This window comes from Melanotaenia boesemani, chromosome 5 (genome assembly GCF_017639745.1).
Source record: "Melanotaenia boesemani isolate fMelBoe1 chromosome 5, fMelBoe1.pri, whole genome shotgun sequence".
Classification (NCBI taxonomy): domain Eukaryota; kingdom Metazoa; phylum Chordata; class Actinopteri; order Atheriniformes; family Melanotaeniidae; genus Melanotaenia; species Melanotaenia boesemani.
This window is the reverse complement of record NC_055686.1, coordinates 5,259,888-5,280,225: the sequence shown is the minus strand read 5'-3', so window position 1 is coordinate 5,280,225 and position 20,338 is coordinate 5,259,888. Positions and strand designations below refer to the sequence as shown.

General features: G+C 39.8%; 2 long non-coding RNA genes across 2 annotated transcripts; one reads left to right on the top strand and one right to left on the bottom strand.

Annotated features, from left to right (window-relative positions):
- Positions 1 to 6,112: 6,112 nt before the first annotated feature.
- Positions 6,113 to 15,463, bottom strand: LOC121640602. Its single transcript, XR_006010537.1, has 3 exons — positions 15,381 to 15,463; positions 7,810 to 7,896; positions 6,113 to 6,200 (listed from the first exon to the last, which is right to left on the bottom strand). It is a non-coding gene; the product is annotated as an uncharacterized LOC121640602 (long non-coding RNA).
- Positions 8,900 to 14,896, top strand: LOC121640601. The gene is made up of 3 exons (XR_006010536.1): positions 8,900 to 8,912; positions 11,688 to 11,689; positions 14,812 to 14,896. It is a non-coding gene; the product is annotated as an uncharacterized LOC121640601 (long non-coding RNA).
- Positions 15,464 to 20,338: the final 4,875 nt, after the last annotated feature.

Genomic DNA, 20,338 nt, shown 5'->3' with positions numbered 1-20,338 from the left:
AATTGTCAAAACTTGGCTGCCTGTAATCAGATTACTGTTGCAAAGCTTTCAACTTCAGTCTCCACCTGTTTCCTGGTTGCCTGTGTTTTTACATGGCTATAGGTAATAGAGGCTGTATTTACTTATATATACATTTATTTAAAATTAAACACCTGAATGAAGATTCTCCAAATGTAAAATGCTACACTAATCAAACATCTGGTCATTCAAAAATGAAGAAAAGGGTACCAACTACAAAGTATACTCATGAACTAATATAGAACCAACGTATAAGCAGCAGCCGAGGGGAGAAACAAAACCTTTTAATATATCTTAAGAACCCCTTTTTTAGAACAATAGGATCAAGTCTCCAGAAGGAGTTTGTGAAACTGAAATGTCTGAAAGTGTCTAAACTAATGCTATTACATGATTAAAGATTGTACCAAACTCCATACAGGACTCAATATCATCAAATCTTAAGTTCTTTGCATTATCTGCTTGTTAAACAACCATACAACGGTAAACTTTTATGAACTCAAATCTCCACTTGTTCTCTTTAACTACCACCCTGGTGTCCACATGGTAGTTTTCCTGTCTTGTGCAGATAAAGCAGTGGTAAAACCAAACTGCTGGGTAGAGTAAGCCACATCAGAGAGAAATGCACAGCAGAGCTGATACGTTGGCACAACACTTGTAACCCCCCCAGTGCAGTGGAAACAAGCAATCCCAAAAAAATCAAACTCAGTACAACCATTATGCCCATTACAGTAAAGAACGCCCTTTGTTTTGATTGGTCAATATGGCCCCTGTTCCTGCCTCCTGGGCCTGGACGAAAGAGCACATAGAGAACAGAAAGGCTGCAGAAAGAGACAACAACCAAGAAGATGACAAATAAACTGAAAGTCAGGACAACTAATAAAGTATTTTCATACAAGTCTGAAACAGAGGTCCACAATAACACCAAGAGCCAATCACAAAATATGCCAACGTTTCTGATGGTGACACCACGAGTGTTTCGTAGCTCTCGATATGTTACTGGATGAACAACAGCTAGGTAGCGATCCACACAGGTTAAGGCGTGAAAGCCAGTCTCTCCAAAGTAAATGATGGAGCCAAGAAAATATGCTACTATCGTTGTACTTGGGAAATTAGATAAGATTCCCCAATATAAAAAAACTGCCCCCAAACTCCATATCAGTTCCATGACAGCCAGGTTGTAGGTGAAGATGTCAGAGTGGCTCGCTGTTTTGAAGGAATTATGCTGCCGCCAGTGTTTGATGCCCAGGTGGAGGACAAAGATGGAAATGGGTAGTAGGAGGATGAGTCTGGTGGCATACAGTGCATTGATGATTGAATAATCAGCGGTGGAGTTGAAACAGAGAGAGTGTACCAGATCCAGGGAGGAGTTGAAGGAGGAGTTAACAGACATAGTGATTGTTTGCTGGGAAGATGAAGACCTGAAGAGAAGAGAAGACATCTGAAATGTTACAGCTTCCAAAATCAATGACGATCTACAACTTGTGCTGTGAAGCAGGTTCAACATATAAATGTCATTATAAACTGATACTGAACAAGAGAAATTACACTTAAGTGGTGTCAAAGTCCTTGTAAATATGACTTCCTCACACAGCAGAGTAAGTCATGGAGCTCCTCAGGGTTCTGTATTTGGACCGATGCTTTTCCCTCTTAACATGCTTCCATTTCTATGTAGGTGATATTTACTTTTACATGGCAATGGGGACAACATACTTATGTACTGATTCTTCCTGCTAAATTGGAGTTTTCTTTTCGACTGCCACTTTGTGCTTGTTCAGGACTGGGGACTGAATTGATTGGAAGATTTACTCCATTCTTTTTTGTTAAATGATGGTAGATTTTTCTCAACTTTCTCAAATTTATTTTATTATTTTTTTAAACTTATATGTTAAATAATAACCAAGGTTTTTAATTCAGTCCGTCACTCCTTTCTTACATTTTATTTCAATTTTTATTTGTTAAATGTAATCTGCATATTCCTTGGTTATTTAGTAATATTATAATATTCGACCACAACAGCAGATTTTACATTAAAATCTAATTAATTTGTTTCCAGACTCTAATTGTTTGATTTTTTTCTTAACTACTTCTAAAGAGCAGCAACCTGTTTAAGGAAGACTCACTAAAACCTTGTTTTGTCTTTTTGCTAGCATGGGGGAAAATTGGTACCCAGATATTTCTTTAATAAAACCAGAGAGGATGATTTTTAGTAGTTTCTCAACAACAAAAACTGGAATTTCCCCCCCCCAGTACAAAACTTTACATTTTGTGGTGAAAATAAAATTAATGTAAGTTTAAGTGTGACATAAATCCAAGGTTCCGGCTTCTATTGGCCCTTTCCCACTAGTACCCACTTAGCCCAGCCCGACACCACCCTTCTCGACTTTGTGTTCCCATCAGGATTTTCCTGGGATGAGTAGATACATTTTTGGCACGTACTCCGTTGTGGTTCTGAAGTGCGGAGCTGGACCGAAAATCGCAACATGTCGAGATAGCAGGCCACTATTGGCCAGAATGTGACGTCATGGGATGAGTCTCGACCCGACCCGCCATCTTTAAAATACTGAAGCTGTGACTTCGGATAACAACGTTGGCATTAAACCAAGCAGCATGTAAATCACAAGCTCAGCGTCCTCCATTGTTTTTCCTCGTGTGTCGCAAACCAATAACGTTAGTTACTAGCCACCTTGCTAAGATGACCCCACCCACACTGAACGCAGCCTCAATTGACCTCTATTATGATTGAAACAACTGAAACTAGGGTGGTGTAGTGTCAGCTGAATTAAAGACAGTACATGTGGGAAAGGGGCATATGTGGCCTGGATATGTACTAACTAGACCAGGGCTACTCAATTCGGTCCTACGATGGCCGCAATCCAGCAGGTTTTCCATGTATCCCTGCACCAACACACCTGAGTCAAATTAATGAGTCTTTTTGTAGAACCTGATTGGCTGTTAGAGCCACCTAATTTGACTCAGGTGTGTTGGTGCAGGGATACATGGAAAACCTGCTGGATTGCGGCTCTCGTAGGACCGAATTGAGTAGCCCTGAACTAGACCAAGCTGAATCAATAGCAGCTCTTCTTCTTGATTCCATGAGGTCACCAACATTGATTATGCTACATATTTTCACATCATACAGACATTCACATTCCCTCATTTACTCCATGAACAGAGATATAGACAAAAACAATCAGGACACACAAGGAAGCTTAAAAAATGTGCACAAAAACGTGTTTACAAGGACATTTCTATGTATGTTTTTTATAGAGTTTATGTTACCACATTTATTCATTTAATTACAAATGTACACATTAATGAACATTCCAATCATTGTATTGTAAAAGGCTGATGGAAATGCAACAGTTTTGTTAGGTTTTGCTGAAGAATCAAGTTATTTAACAGATGATGATACCAGATAAAAAAAATATGAAGATCAACAGATTTATTACAGCAGGATCAAAGATCATGGTCTCACAGTTTTAAAAATCCCATTTAAGGCAAGAAAGAATATCCCATTTACAACAATTGGAAAGGTTGTCAATATCCAATATTTTATACATATTTTAGTAAAGTAGCAGTAAATATAACAAGATCTTAGATTAATTCTTCTTTTGTAGATGAAAATGTCACATCACAGATCATAAAATTTGAACTTTAAATTGTTAAGTTACCAGCAAGCACCCACCTCCACAGCAGTGTTTGTATCGTCCGGCTCGAACGTCCTGAAACTGGCAGACTGCTGTTCACTGGTGTCTGATCCACGAATATAATGATGCTTAATGTGTGTTTCAGGGTGACAAATGATGTAAATATGACAGGATGACAGATAGTGAAGGTGATTTGCATGCTTGCATGAGGAGTTGTGCAATAAATCAGAACAGGCAAATGTTCTTTTTACATAGAGGAGAGGTCAGGGAGCAACAACTGTGTGCACTTTGTCACTTTGTTCTGACAAGGACTGTAAATGACCTTGCTAACCTTTACTTTATTGTGAAATTGGTCCATGAAGTGTACTTAGAGCTTAGAGCTTTAATACAGCTAAAGCTTTTATGTTGAAAACTTCAGAACAGTGTGGTGTCGGAAACCGGTCGCAACTGCTGCAAACATATACAGCAGCAATGGGAAGTCCCATGTGCTAAAAAAGGTGTGCCACACGGACAAAAAAAGGGAAAACACTAATGTTAAGGTGTGTGTTAAGTGTAGTGTTTTGTAAATGTCATTTTGTTATGTTTTACATAGTTTAAAAACTTACTGTTAAGTGTGAAGTTACGTTTTTACCAAGTAGAGGGTGCTCATGCCCTTTGATGAAGGTTATGCTTAGTCAGCAATGTAGTTTTACCAGTTTCAGTGTTAATGTAACATAATGATAAATATAGTTGCAACATGTTGGCTGTATTTCCTTTGTATAAAATGTAAAAGAGTAAAAGACCATGTTAAATGTTTAATAAGTACACAGAACAGAGATACATAGCAATAGCACTCCAAATAGAGATTAAGAGTTATTAATTGTATTTTGTTTATCTTGTAGCTCCTACGGTGTGTTTACATCCACGGCTGTTAAATAAAAATTGTGAACCATCAGTTTGAGAGACAATCTTATCAATGGGGAATGCTACAAGCACATTTAAAATAGTTTTAAAAACAAAACTGGCAAATCAACAGACAACAAAGGCTCTGGATTACCTTTTTGGCTTAGCTGGTGCAGAACCTTGGTTAATGTTTGAATTTTTTTCACAAACAACTGTTCTGTGGTGGCCGAGAGGGAAGTTTGGTCATCCCTGCTTAGACTGCTGCCTCTACAACCTAACCCCAACGTAGCAGCAGAAAAATGGATGGATGGATGGATGGATGGATGGATGGATGGATGTACTCAAGAATCTGTAAAGACTACACAAATTAAAACAACTGAAAGTAATTTATTACTTTGTTTGGATGGATAACATAATCATACAGAGTTGCATTTTTGGACTCACATTCTAATAATTGTAATAATTTTAGTACTTTCTAAGACTATTTTGCCCATTTTCCTGTTTATTTTAGAGATATAGACTACATCACATCACATACTGATAACAGTAAATAGATGACACGTCACAGGGACTCGGTGGGTCTTCCTGAAACTGCTTCATACTCATTCACCACATTAATAAGTAACAGTGCTATAGAATAACATAATCTTTGTTTTGAAAATCAAATATATTTCAAAACCCTTTGAATGGTCAAGCAAAGCATTGTGTCAGTGCATGTGACAAATCAGATAGCAGAAAAACAGCTTTTACCCTCTCTTATAACAACAGTATGGCAGTTTTCCTACCTTGTGCAGATACAGCAAAGGTAGGACAAAGCTGTTGGGCATACTAAAACACACTGCAGACCTACGCACCATGCAGCCTACAATGTTACCTAAAAGGTTGAACTCACTTATAATATTAGCAAAAAATGACCCCAAAATCCAGAAGCAGAGCACCCCAGTTATGGCCATAACAGTAAAGAAGGCCCTTTGCTTTGTGTGATCAAGCTGCTTCTTGTCCCCACTTTTTGTGCCTGGTCTTGGGCGAAAGAGTGCACAGAGAACAGAGAAGCTGCAAAAAGACACAACAACAAAGGAGGACAACATGAGGCAGAAGAAAGGGACAATGGGTAGAGTTTGACTGTATAGTTTTGCAAAACAGCTCCACAGAAAAGCTATCAACAAAACACAAAGTATGCTGACATTCCTGATAATCACCCCATTGGTACCTCGTAGCCGTCTATAGGTGACCGGGTGCACAATGGCTAAGTAACGATCCATACAGGTCAGAACATGAAACAAGGTCTCTCCCAAAAAAACTGGGTACATGAGAAGATATCCCACTGTCTGTGACCCTACGTGATCAAAGCAGACGCCCCCATAGAACACTCCTGCCCCCAAAGTCCAGAACAGCTCCAGAAGGACCACGTGGTAAGTCAAGATGTCGAAGTGGCTCGCCGTTCTAAAGGAGCACTGCTGCCGCCACTGTTTGTAGCCCAGGTAGAGGATGAAGATGGAGCAAGGGAAGAGGAGGGAGAGTCTGGTGCCATTGATTAAATGGTTGATTGCATAACAGCCTGTGTTGTTGCCACAGCAGGAGCGTGCTGGATCAAAGGAGTAAGAGGTGGAGGAGTTGGTTGACATTTTGTAAGGTGGATGTGGCAGTAAAAACCTGAAAAAGAAAGAACGATGAAGAATCTATAAACATCTATAAACTGTATCACAGGGGAGATTAAACATAACCACGTTCATACGGATGTTTCTGAGTGACAGTTTTTATTCCATTTCCTTTGTCATAAATAATACAAGTTTTTCCCCAGTTTCATTTTAGTTTAGGTTTGTCCCTGAATTGTTAGTCAGTTCTAACACAACAAACAGATTTGGGCCTAATCTGGACCACTTTTGGCACTTATGACCCACATTCAGGTTACGCATCACAAGATTTTTCTCTGTTGCATTTAAGCTCATTTAAAATGGACTTGTCTTAATACTGTATCAAACATTAGATAAAGAAGACACAGGGCTGCAGAGCAGCTAGAAATGGGACATTTATCTCCTAAAACGTCCAGCAGCTGGAGTCCGGAGGTCCAGGTGTTTATAGATTATTGTTAAAAGTAAAGAAGGTGCTGCACAGTCATCATCATTAACCTGTCATGTGTGGACATGAGTGAAAAATAATAGTGGAAAGAAGCATTTTAAGCTTAATGGTCAATTTGTTTTATAGAACTTCTGTAACTATGATGCTGTTATAACTTTGAGAAAAATGTGAGGACACAGACTACGTAAGTCCTCAAAGACTCACAACTTTCTCATGTTTTGGCATCAAAATTCACTCTGAAGCAACAGTCTGCATGTTATTAAAACGATGGTGGATGGGTTGATAACACTGAGATTTACTCTGGAGGCAGAAGTTGCTAAAATAAATCCTTGTGGAGGAAAAATCTCAGCCAAAGCAAATCACAAGACGATCTCAGGATGGGATGGGTGTAATTCCATTAAGGAAAAGTTCCTTAGGACAGTCAGCTTCTTCTGTTACAGCTTCATGATAACATGCATCAGGGATAATTAACATGTATAACATGTATTAATACATGCAAGCTTTAAGTGTTGTTTAAAGCAGATACTTAGTGGTCAAACCATTCAGCATTAAAAAGCTGTTTCTATCTTGTTCATGTTAGTCAAATACCATCTGTGTCCATTTTAAATACTGAAATAATCATTTTAATTCTTTATTTTCTGAGATTGTTTTAATATTTTTAGATGGATATTTGTATTCCTTTTTTATCAAGCTGTTTTCTTTGTGATTTAATGCCTATGGTGTGTAGATTTTACCAATGTTATTGTTTCTGTCTTTATCACCATATTTCTAAAATGACGGATTAATGTCTTTTCTTTTTTCCTTAGTCAAGGGACTCTAAGATTTGACCTGGGACAACAGATGAAAAGTGACTCGTTGGCTAAATCTGGCATATTAAGATGCATTCCTTTTATATATATTTTATACATAAGCTCTGTTCCCGTTAAATAAACAAGTAAAATAAAGCTTAACTTACATTCAAACAATGTCGGATGACTGGATTTCTCTGAACAACTTCAATATTAAAATAAGCCTCTGATACGTCGTCTGCCTCTCAGTTCATATGAGTGCAGGAATTAGACACTGATTCAGTAAATAGTTGTTTCCAGCCAGTGGTTGTACAGATGTTTGATTCAAAACAAAAAAATAACCAGAATTCAGTTTGATTCATAATAACGTGACATAATTAGCAGCTAACACCCACCGGGACGGTCGTGATGGTTTCTGATGGTTCCTCTCCTGCATCTGACAGACTGATGCTTACCGTTGGCTTGTTCTCATACCCTGCAGGCTGATTAATGACGCTCATTAATCGGACAGACTGACAGACAATAAAGGTTTTTTGCATGAACATTTATTAACGCCAAACATCAGACACACAGCAGGCAAATTCCAAGGTTAGAGCATTAACCCTCTAACACCAGCAGCAAGATGAAAGCTATGCAGACATGATCTTTTATACATTTTTCATTTTCTTGGACAATGATAAGAATAATATTTAACAAGTGGTTGAGATGAGTGTTAGTGAGGAAGTAACATGATGGCTCAGGCAGGTTTACTTGCACAGATTTTTAATAAGATTCATTTTATTTGCTAATAAATTCTTTATACTTTATACTAAAAAGAACAAGACTTTGCATGAACATAAAAAATATGGAAAGATTATTTTAACATAACTTTTAACACAGTTCTGTTAATCCAACTTAATGTAAGTGGATCACACCAACTAAATGAAAGATGATTCGTCTTCAATCCAGTTAGTTTTAGGTTTGAAATTTAAAATGTTTCATTCCAGCTGAACACAGCAGGTTTTTTTTTGCCTGATTATTTTAAATACGTTTGGTCACATGTTCACTATTAGTTTATCCAACATTTTTTTACAGTTAAATATATATTAAAAAATGAGTTAATCCAACTCATGTAAATTCAGTTAGTCCAGCAAACCTGCTGGATTGTAAAATAGTCATTTATTCTGATGGAAATGCTTTCCATGACTTGTTATGTGTTTTTTGATTGAAATGTTTCCCTGACGCATGCTAGCCTGCTAACTTTGCATAAACCATCTGTTAAAAACAAATAAATGGGAACAAGTGTCGCTGAAAGTAAGAGACAAACTGACATAAGACGCATAAAATGGAAATGTTACTTAATTCAAAGGACCAACTCAAAAATAATATTGAGTGAAGAAGAAACGCTGCAACAGTTTAAAAAAACAAAAAACAAACAAAAAAAAAAAGGAGTTACGACCGTCTTTCAGCTGCTGGACAAACACCAGAAGACCAAGCATATGTGCAATGAGCCACCTCTGTTTTCTTTAATTACCAGCATAAAACACATTATGTGCAGGGATTTATTTAAAAAATGCAAACAAATACAACAGATGAGTTTCTGACTAATCTGAAAATGAACATTTGAACTCTCTTAGAGAAACTTTCTGCTCTCTTTAAGGCGTCTTTAATGTTGCAAATATTTTTACAAACATTCTTATTCATTTACTCATTTACATTTTATCCTTAGATTTTAGTAACATTCATTAGGCTCTGCTTTTAATTAATAGAGCTACATTATTATAACAGCTTAATTATTATCATTCCTTCACAGCTCACAGACAGTGCATTCACAAACTCATACAGGGTTACTGAGTTCAATACTGAGAAAACACCAAGGGACCTTGAAGCTGTTCTGGGTGTCCGGCAAGGGAGTTGTTGTGAATATTGTTATATTCCCTTACTTATCTACTCACTCCAAGCAGAGCAGAATTTCCCAGTAACTCAGAAAAAAAATTTTTAAAGAACAGCCTTTGTGTAAAAACTGTGGGAACAGGTAGAAGGGAGTCAGCACAGAGACAGACAGATAACAGGACAGGGAGAAGTGTTTCTTTCCCTTCAGCTCTGACGTACCCCAGAAGGAGGACCTGGAGGAATCAAATTCCCGGAGGAAGGAAGGAACACCTTGCAAAATACACATTCACATGAATGCGCACCACATGCACGCACATAGCCACAATGCTTAGCATCACTATAAATGAGGAGGATAACTTAGGTAGGCGGGTCTTTTGGCTGAACAGAAGGATCCCGACACTTCGTGTATTAGTGGACCAGAAGCTAAGCTAACGGACCTCCTCTTAAGAGATATGTATTAGTGATGGTAAGTTCGACTCTTTTCACTAACCCAGGTCTTTTACTCTCGAACAGTAAAGTGAACGAATCTTGAACGAATCATGTCGTTCATTTTTACAGCAGGTGGCGTTGTAAAAAAGTCTGCAATTCTCAAGCAGTAAATACTGAAGGCAACAAAACTACTGGTAATGCCACAAGCAATTCAAACCATGTGAAAAAGTAGGGAAGCAAATACACACCACAATAAAGTGATTTGTGTCCTACATCCTCCCTGCCATTGTTTAACAGCACAACAGTGACTCGGTCGCTATCACGTGACAAATGAACAAGAGACCCAGCCGAGAGCGAACGTACTGCTGAGCTTGATACAGCTTGAGCTGTGAACGAACGAAGGAAGACCCGTTCAGAGACCGAGTTGTCTGTCACGTGACAGAGAGAAGCACTAGAGAGACCAATCCGAGAGCGAACGTACTGCTCGCCAAACAGCCTGAATGATGAACGAGAACGAGACCGAGACCGTGCAGCCCGACTTGCTGCTCGCCACACAGCCTGAGCAGCCTGGCTGTCACGTGACAAAAGAACGAGGACCTGAGGACGGACCTGAGAGAGTCCTGAACGAATCATTTCTGTTTCCTGTCCTGACCTACTGACTGAGTTTATGCAGCTGCCTGCCATGTGGCGAGAGGAGGTACCGCATGAAAATGAACGAATCGCTCACTGAGAGGACCCGTTACTCCCGAGTTATATAAAGGATTAGTTCATACTGAACGAATCGTTCGTGACCGACACATCACTAATATGTATTGCTTCTTATTACTGGCTCAACAAAGAATTGTCAATTCTACTCAATCTCTGGTGTTTTTGCCTTCTTTTAAAAATGTGGATTTTTGAACACTCTTCCTTCTGATGATTTATTTACAGGTGGTGAACAAGTATTTTAAAACCAACAATTAAAAACATTAGGAACAGTTCTTCAGACTTGAAGGACTTTCCAAAGCAGCTGATGGTCCAGGTGCATCTCAGGTCTTTACTGGTTCTGGATCTGATCCTGTTTCTTCCGGACGTCACATTCAGATCTTGTTCATCTGCTGTAGAAAGTTTTTTATTCCGACACTAATTTTATCCTCCGCTGGTCTAGTTTCCTCCAGCGATTCACGGACACACATCGTTCAGCGAATCAACTTGTTGCTGTTCAAATCTCTTTTGTTATCTGTGTTAAAAGGTGAGATAAAAGGACTGGACTGAAAATGGTGAAAAATCAGCCCGAAAACATGAAATATCTTTAGAAGGCTGGAAAGCAACTGAAGAACAAAGCCTGGAAGTAGGACACAATGAGGGTTGGATCAGGACTTGTGCTCAGTACTAACTGTCATAGGCGCCGATTTACATTTCTGCCGGTGGGTGCTGTGAGTGTGTTTACAAAACAAGTCACGCATTCAGCGAAATTATTATTCCATATGATTTGTGGTTTATTATTTTGTAAATTTAATCAAACTTGGAACGTAAATCATCAACTACTCATCAACAAATTCAATAAAAAGATATTTTAAAACGGTTCATCAATTAAAGAACCACCAGCAGAAACCTTCACAACTGCGACAGACAACACTTATGCGCCTGGTTTGACGAATGAAACAGAACGGCCTCCTAACAGAGAGAAATATTCATACAAGCCAACACAGCATAACCCATTATCTAGCTCACAACGTAACCGACTACTGAAACCGGAGTTTTTTTGTTTTTTTCACTCACCAGTCCTGCTAGTTCTTTATGAGAAATGCATTGCTCCTTGCAGCTGTGCGTTTTATGAACTCACTGGCGATTACATCCAGGTTCAGTGTTCGTGATAGAGTCTTGTGACAGTTCAGTAATGCAACATGGTTCAACCTTGCCTGTCCCATTGTGGAGCGGAGATAGGTTTTTAGCCTTTGGAGGCCAGAGAATGACCTCTCTGAGCTGCAAGACGTTACAGGGATAGTCAGCGTGAGTTTGACCAGTTTTGTGAGCTCTGGCAACATGGTTCTAAACAGCTGTCCCTGATTGCCTTTTAAAAAGTCCACAACATCTTGGAAAGTGTTCAGTTGAACTCCGTGTTGTTTTGCCAAGTCCACGCACATATCCCGGTGCAGTGTGAGTCTGCTTTCATCCAAATCATCAACGTAAAACTGTGCAATGTTTTTGGAGTCACTTTTACCAGACACAAAATCCTCGACATCTTGGATGTGTTTGAATGCAGAAGGACTAAATCTGCAATCCAGGGACATTATGGCTGTGTCGATAATATCCAAGTATTGCTGTAAAGTTCCTCTGGTGTTTGGAAGCTGTGTGGCGACGCGTCTCCATCGTTCAACTTGCGGGGTATTTTTCTTGGTCTTGGCACAGCTGGCCTCTCCAAGTTCAGATCATTTGCTGCTGCCGTTGTGTTTTCCCAAAACTCTTGGAATCCTTCACGAAGACTTTTGATGTCTTCTCTGAGTGTGTTGATCATCTGTCTTGCTCTCTGTAGATGTAACTGACTCTTTTGGAGTGCGGCATTGACCGTTTCCATGCGGGAGAAAAACTTCAGCATTATTTTCAAAGTGAAAAATTTGCTAAATTTCTGCAGATGCACAAGGATGCCGCTGGCTTTACCTCCTGCATCCCCTTTGTTGTTTAAACTTAAGTCCTCCAGAAATTCCAGTAGCGCACTGTAGTTTAAAGCTATGGATTGCAAAGAGGTCGTTGTCACGGTCCAGCTCATCAGGCGCAGAGGTCTTAAAGCCGGGGCATCTTTGCTTTGAAACTCTTGAAACCAGGCGAGTCGCTTCGGAGACTGTCGGATAACATCACGTACAACCAAATTCATGACATGTGCAGTGCAGTGGACGTACTGCGCTCGAGGCTCCTGCACACGAGCCTGCAGCCCAGTTCTAATGGCAGACACATTTGATGCACCATCATAACACCGTCCTCTGCATTTACGGATCGTCAGTGAAAATCTCAATAGAACGTCGTTAAATAGCTGAAAAAGTGCACCTGCTGTTGTAAGAGGCGTTTCATAAAAGCCGTCAAACATCTCCTCTGGCTCCAAACTTTCTGTAACAAAACGGAGGCAGATGGACACCTGCTCCGTCACTGTTAGATCAGCAGTTTCATCCATAATCACGGAAAAAACTTCAGCTGACCTTATCTCTTCAATGATCGTTCTCAGTACATCGTGGGCCATCATTTCAGTCATTTCATTAAGGATTTCATGTGATAACCATTTACTCTCCTTATGAGCCAGCCATGACAGCAGCTGTGGAATATCTGGACCTCAGTTTTAGCAGCTGGAGCAAGTTGGACTCATCGTCTGTTTTTCCTCGTATGGCCAAACCCTGACATCCTAAATATTGGATAGACAACAAAATAGCCAACAAAGGTGTCCTAGCATCTGACATCTGCTTTTGTTTACTAGCAGAAATTGTAGCCGCAACATTTACACCTGCATTGGCAGAGGCGACAACTCCAGCAGCGGCTCAATGCAGATTTGACTTTTCATGGAATTTGAAACGTTCAAGTGCTTTAGCCCAGCTTGAAAAGCCGTCTTGTACAAAGGCTTTCAAAGATTCTTGATCGTGTGTTGTTGAAGGAAGCGGGGCATTCATATTTTTAGCTGTTGTGCAAACTTCACAAAATACCTTGCTTTTAGTTGCTTCATAAACTATCCATGGGAATTTAATTTTCCAGCTAGCTTGATACGTCCTTCCCTTCTTTGGACCACCTTCGCTGCGTAGGTTGTTTTTGTCTTCGATATTTCTGCAGCTTGACTGGGCACAGCTGGGAGCACTGGTACAACTGGATGTTGCACTTGTAGAAACGTTGGGCTCACTTGATGTTTGGAGATTCCTGATCACAAATTTGTCCATTTTTTAACTTAAATGTTCACTTGTCAAAGTTAGCATCCGCCAATGAATGTCACCTGAGCGGTAATTATGACACTACTTCTCTGAGCATGCGCATCTATGCTTGGTCAGGCAGACTTTACCAGCAATCCCACGTGGGTGCTCGGTAGTGTCCGTGGGTGCTCGGGCCCCGAAGCACCTATGCTAACTGTATAACTAGGTTTCTATAAATTAGAAAAGAAATGTTTCACTGGGAGGAAAATGTTGTCCCAGGGGTGACGAGACTGCTTGTGTGAGTGTGGAGGCCTGGGAGTGATGTGCGTGTGTGTGCGTGACTGCAACCCTGCCATCAAAGTTAATTAGTCACAGGTGTGTGTGATGAGAAAAATAACGTGGTAGGGCTTCAGACGCGAGCAGCATGTGGAAAAAGAGGAGCAGGTCTGGCAGGCAGGAGAAATTGTGGACCAGGCCAAGGATGCATCGGAGACATCTGGTGGGGTTGAGTGTGGACAGTGAGAACTGACCAGGTGACGGACGCGCCGTGGGAATCGTGGAGGGGGGAAGGTGCGGCAAACCCCCCCTCCCCCCTCCTCTAAGCTAAGTGTCTATTCGTGGTTGTGCTGAGCTCTGCTTTGCATGTGTGACACGAGGTAGTACAACAAACACCAGCAGAGGGGTAGCATCCAATACAAGTGATTTATTTGAACAGATCCATTTTCAATCCGAAACCACATTCACCATCCCTGGTACCGCCTCTGGATACTCTGAAAGAAGAAAACAGATGAGGAAAGTTCTTTAAAAAACAAGCCTACTGGTGGGTAGCAGTCTTACCTTAACTTAAAAACCAAAACAAAATCATGCTCCCCCACACTCAAGTAAGCACACGCAGGTCCCGGGTTATAAAACAATCAATAATCACAAATAAACAGGGCCAGATCCCCAACAGTGGCTCACAATTAAAAATTAGCTACTAAAAACTCCAAAACTTCCAAACTATGGAGGGAGGAGGGAAGCCCGAACAGGATCAAACAAAATACAATGAGAAATTTATCTATAAAAAAAAACAAAAACAGTAGCAGGCTGCCCTGCAAGACAATACAAAAAGTTAGACATTAGGTTGACTAAGTAGTAGAGTGGAAAGAAATCTTCCATTACCAGTTCTGCTTGAGCTAAAAACCAAAGATACTCATTTACTTAAAACAAACAAACAAAGGAACCCAGTAGTAGTGATGTTACGTCTGACACAAAAGCCCCAAAGCCTGCATCAAATAAAGGGGGCGTGTCCAAATGAAGCCTGATGCGAAGTCCGTATTATTTTCCTGAACATCACATGACCAAAGACAAATTATGCCTGGTTTCCCTGATTCACGCGAGTGATTCGGCTGCTGAAAAAGCCGCGGAAAATGCACAAAATGCTCTATGTAATTCCAGGTGACAGTGCAGCTCTGACTAAAGCAAAATACATCAGCAGTTTGGGAATGAATGTATATAATACATTCCAACAAGATAAGATTTAACTTTAAACTGCTGAAATAAACTAGATAGATAACTTTATTAATATATTTATAGATTTACAATACAGTTGCATCATTGTTTACATTTCCACCAATATGTAGTTTACAGGACTGCTGGACATCAAATGACCAGCAGATGTCAGTGCTACCAAATGAGCTGTTAAATGGGGCCTCTAGTAACGACACTTTTGGCGATGCAATTGGCCAGAAAGACTCAACACATTCACAGGGCTTCATTAAACCATCACTAGCCATTAGAAAGAAACTTAAAATACACACCTTGCTGAAGCCACAGTCCACCTGTATGTGCTGCAGTCGTGAAAAGGTTTTCTGCTCCTGGCTCTACCCTTTTTATAACCAACTACCAAGCCAGATGAAATCAATCATTCAATTACAAGTGCCAGGCAGACCTGTGAACATAAATTACTATCAGTCATATGACCCAGAACACCTGTGACTTCCATCAACATGTTGTAACTCGTCCCCTGTGAAGGCGCTGGCTTGACAATCATTTGAATTATAGAAGTTATACTACAGCTGGAGGAACACAATAAACAATAACGTAAAAAACATTGAAAGGACATCTGTTCATTTTCAAATGAAGTCTTTTCTAGGGAAGATTTTCCAGATTTCAGCAAGACAATACTAAATAACATACTGCTGCTATTACAACTTCATGATTTTATAGTAGAAGAGTCCAGGACGGCCTGCCTGTAGTTAAAAAAAGAGGAGATGCTTCAAAGTAAACATGGACCTTACTCAACTTTTATTAACAAGGGTTGATACCATCGAGTTCGAAATGAGCAAATATAGTTCATTAAATGTTAAAATGTCTAACTTTAACATTTAAGATATTGTCTGTGTTCTATTGTGGAATAAAATATAGGTGTGTGAGGACGGCAAATCATTGCATTTTTTTTCTCCACAGTGTCCTAATTTTGGGGGGTTCAGGTTTATCTGATAAACCTGATTAACAGCTGGTTTTGATTTTCCTGTCAATCATCATCATCAGTTTATTGATAATATGCATTAACTCCAGCCACAGCTGAACAAAGATACGCATAAACATACAAATAACATCATAAAACAATGAAATGAATGTTTTAATCTGAGTTTTAATTTCCGCTCATGCATGGGCGTGGCCAAGATGATGTCATGAACAGGGCTCTAAATTAGCCAACCCACCAACAGTGGGTAAAACTCCAGTTTGGAGCGTATAAAACAACCAGCTGGCTGTACTCAAGAGAGGAAATGATGAGCTAAACACAAATGGCTTTACTTTTTGTGCAAAGTGTATCATAACAAATTGAGATATTATATTTATTCATTACATTTCCATTTCCAGTATCTTTTTATGGATTTAACATGTGAAGTTATAAAAGTGTTTTGTAATGAAACAGATTTGTTGTTGAACCCGTTCCAGAGACATGGGTGAACAAAAAGATGTGAACTGGCCTCCATCAAACAGCTTGTTTGTTTTATAATATGCAAAAGATTTCCAGAGTCCCGCCTCGGTCCATCAGACTGATGTGGGACAATGCAAACAAATAAACAAACATTCACAGATGCTTAAATAGCAGAGTTCTTCACACTTATTAAGAAAACAATGATTTTATTATTATTATTAGGAGTAGTAGTAGTAGTAGTATCCAAATGTTGTCTACTTATTTAATGACTGACCTGAAACTACTTTCACTTACTGATAAAACTCCCTGAAGCAGTGTGTGTCCTGTTTATCCCAAACTAAAGAAATAAACGCCCCTAATGAAAAACGTGAAAGCAGTCCCCGCCCAGCTGCTGGCTGACACATTGTTCTATCAGGGTCTGCACTGTATGCAACATTTCTGGTTCAGGCAAACATGTCAGTGAGGTTTGAAGAGAAAAACTGCTAAATGAGTGGATACTGGACATATGAAGCCTCCTAAATGATTGATCCACCAATCATTTGACTACAGTTTGGTTTAAAACTAGTTCCTGCTGCCATCAAGTGGTTCAACACTGTCACATATCACAGTTTAAACAGTGTTTGATGCATCTTTTTGATTTAGTGTCACTCTATGACTTTATCTTGAGCCCTCATCGAAACCGATATGTCAGTGAACCCTCCAGTTCCCACCTCAGAGCTCCGTCCCCCCTCATCCTCTACCTGGATCATCAGCAGCTTTGCACACAGCAAGCCACTGCAGCTGTTTCTCCTTCCACATGGCTGGAGTCTGGATTCATCTGTCCTGCTTGTGTTAAAGAGAGTGGGGTTATTTGGTTTTTTTTTCAATCCAGCACGGTATGGAGAGCTACCTGGTTGTTATCACCTTCCTGGGTCTGAGGTGGGTGGTATCAGTGAGGTCAGCAGTGGTGCAGCAGCCTTTGGAATCAGTGAAAGAGACAGAGATGCTCTGACGAGTGCAGCTTCATAGCTTCAGGAACATTTTGCACACCATAAAAACTACAGAATAAAAATATTTTTGCTTCCAATGAGAAAACTGTAAACATGGATGCAACATGAAAATCAGCTGCCTGCACCTGCACAGTATAGATTGCATGACACTGTGTAACCTCATATAGAGAAATAAGCTGTCCAGCCCTCATGGTGATACTGCAGCTCAGACCCACGATGTACAGAAAGGCCCATTACACTGCAGTTTTAGCGGGAGCCTAAAAACATGGGGATTCATTTCTGTCTTATTTTTTGTTTGGTTATTTTTATTTTATTAATTTACATCCAGACCGCATTAGACTAGGTCAAGTTAAAAAACTACAACACTTAAGACTCTTCATATCAGGCCTGAATTATTCTACACAGCATGTAGATTCAATAACACACAACTTCTGACATTCAGAAACTTTATTATCCATCCATCCAACTGTCTGTCTGTCCATCCATCCATCCATCCATCCATCCATCCATCCATCCATCCATCTGTCCATTCATCCAACTGTCCATCTATCCATCCAACTGTCTGTCCATCCAGCCATCCATCCATCCATCCATCCAACTGTCTGTCCATCCATCCATCCATCCAACTGTCTGTCCATCCATCCATCCATCCATCTGGGTTGTGGGAGTAGTTGCTTAAGCACTGACCCAGACTTTCCTCTGTCCACCCTCTTCTTCTAAGCTTGAAGATGTTGTATTAAATTATTTGCTAAGCCTTTTAATTTTTTTTTCTTTCTAAGCATCTGCTTTCTTCCCCAGATGGTTTCTACAGAGGACCACAGATGGTTCATAACTTCCCAACTTCCACCTCTGAGCTTTTTACCATTTTCTTAATTGAGTGGCCAGTTTTTACTTTTAGTTTCCATGAATGAACAGGATCTCAGTAGAGACGAAGCTCAGCAGCTCCTCGGCTCATCGACTCTCTGACCTGCCTGCAGAACCAGCAGAAAGGATCATTTGCCTGCCGAAGTTTAGCATAAAAAGTATCGTCTGCATCTGCACCTGCCAGACGAAACATGCAAAACTCACCTCACTCCAGCTGTGACCTGTAAAATAACACAATAAACTATATGTGTTAGTTTTTGAGCATTTTGCCAGTTTACCAGTGAGCAGCAGTCGGTGGCGGTTCAGAGAAAAACAAACACTAAATGCTGAGGTGAGTGCTGTTTAGCTTTTATTTAAACTTCATCTACTTTAATATCAATATTCAGCTCTGGAAAAAATAAAGCAGCCACTGAAAATTCATCCGTTTTTCAGATTTTATCTTTAAGTATTAATTAACTGAGCAGCTCTGTCTCACCTTTTTTTTTTTTTTTTTTTTTTTTGTGAACAGCTTACAATATTTCTCTTATTTACCTTTTTTTAAGAGCATAACTTTAAAGTATGTGACGTATCTACATATCAGAATGATGCCGTGTTTGTGGAACATGATACATGCAAAGAAAACAAATCCTCTGGTTACTTTTATACGACATGGTACAAATGCTTTGACTAAAGAACGTTCAGAAATCATTTGGTTAAATAACTTTGATTTGTAATGACAGCATTTGTGGGTTTTGCTGTGTTCTCTACCAGTTCTTTCACATTGCTGTTGGGTAACTTCATACCACTGTTTCTTCAAAAATCCCACTGCTCAGCTTTGATGGTTTCTGACCATTCGGATTCCTTTTGATGTCATTCCAGAGGTTTTATAATCTGGTGATTGAGCTGGAACATCGAGTCAGAGAGGGCTATGTTTCTCTGTGTTGAGGCAGCCAACCACAGCTATACATATCTGTAAATTAACAATTGAATCGGATTAAATTAAATATAATCAAATCTGTCTGCTGTGTATCGAATCGATTCAGGAAATTAGTGTTGATAACCAGCCCCGGTTTAAAGATCTTTAATCCACGGTCTCAGGAAATGACATCACAGTTCTTCAAAACAGTGAATAAATTAATAAAGGCAGGACACCTCAATAATTTTTTTGGTAGTAAGACTCTGACATGGTAGTTTGAGAATAAAATGCAGTGGTCTCTCATGTTTCCTCCGAGCTGTTTTGGTTAACCCTCCTACTGTCCTGTGATTTGGTTTTTCTTTCTTGTCACGCGGTCTGTGGTTATAATGTTGTTAAGCAGTGTCTCTGGGTCTATTGGTCCAGAAGCTGTAATTTATTATGGTAACTGTGTCTCTCTAAACTTTTCTTTTCATGTAGAAACATTAGAAAAAATCTACTGAAAAATAAAGCTTAATTCTTCATTTCTTCTCTGCTGTTTCCTTTGACATCTACAGACCTTCTCAACATACGATGGACATGGCTATCAATTTGTCTCTCCCCACCAACTCGTCCTTCCATCTTCCAATCCACAGCTGCATCTCCTTCAAAGCTCACATTATCCTCTCTGCCTTCATCATCATCAGATTTGTCCTCATTTTCCCTTTTTCCATGTGGGTACTCTACCTTGGTTATGACAGATGGAAGCAACAGCGTTCCTTTAAAAGCATGCCCCCCTCAGACCTCATCGCCTGCCACATGGCCCTCATGCAGCTCCCTGGAGCCCCTGGGGTTGCCATCTTCTTTTGTGGGGTGTATGTTCCATCTTTTCATTTTATAGGTATGTGTATTTCAACAGCCTCTATTTTTGGAGAGCTACTGTTTCAGCTTGTAACCTGTGTGGAGCGCTACCTGGCTATTGTTCACCCCATCACTTACATGGGACTAAAAAATACTAATAAAGGAACCAGGGTCAGAAAAATCTATGTAGGAAGTAGTTGGTTTTTTTTCTTTATATGGTGTTGCATGACCATTCAGTGTGGCGAT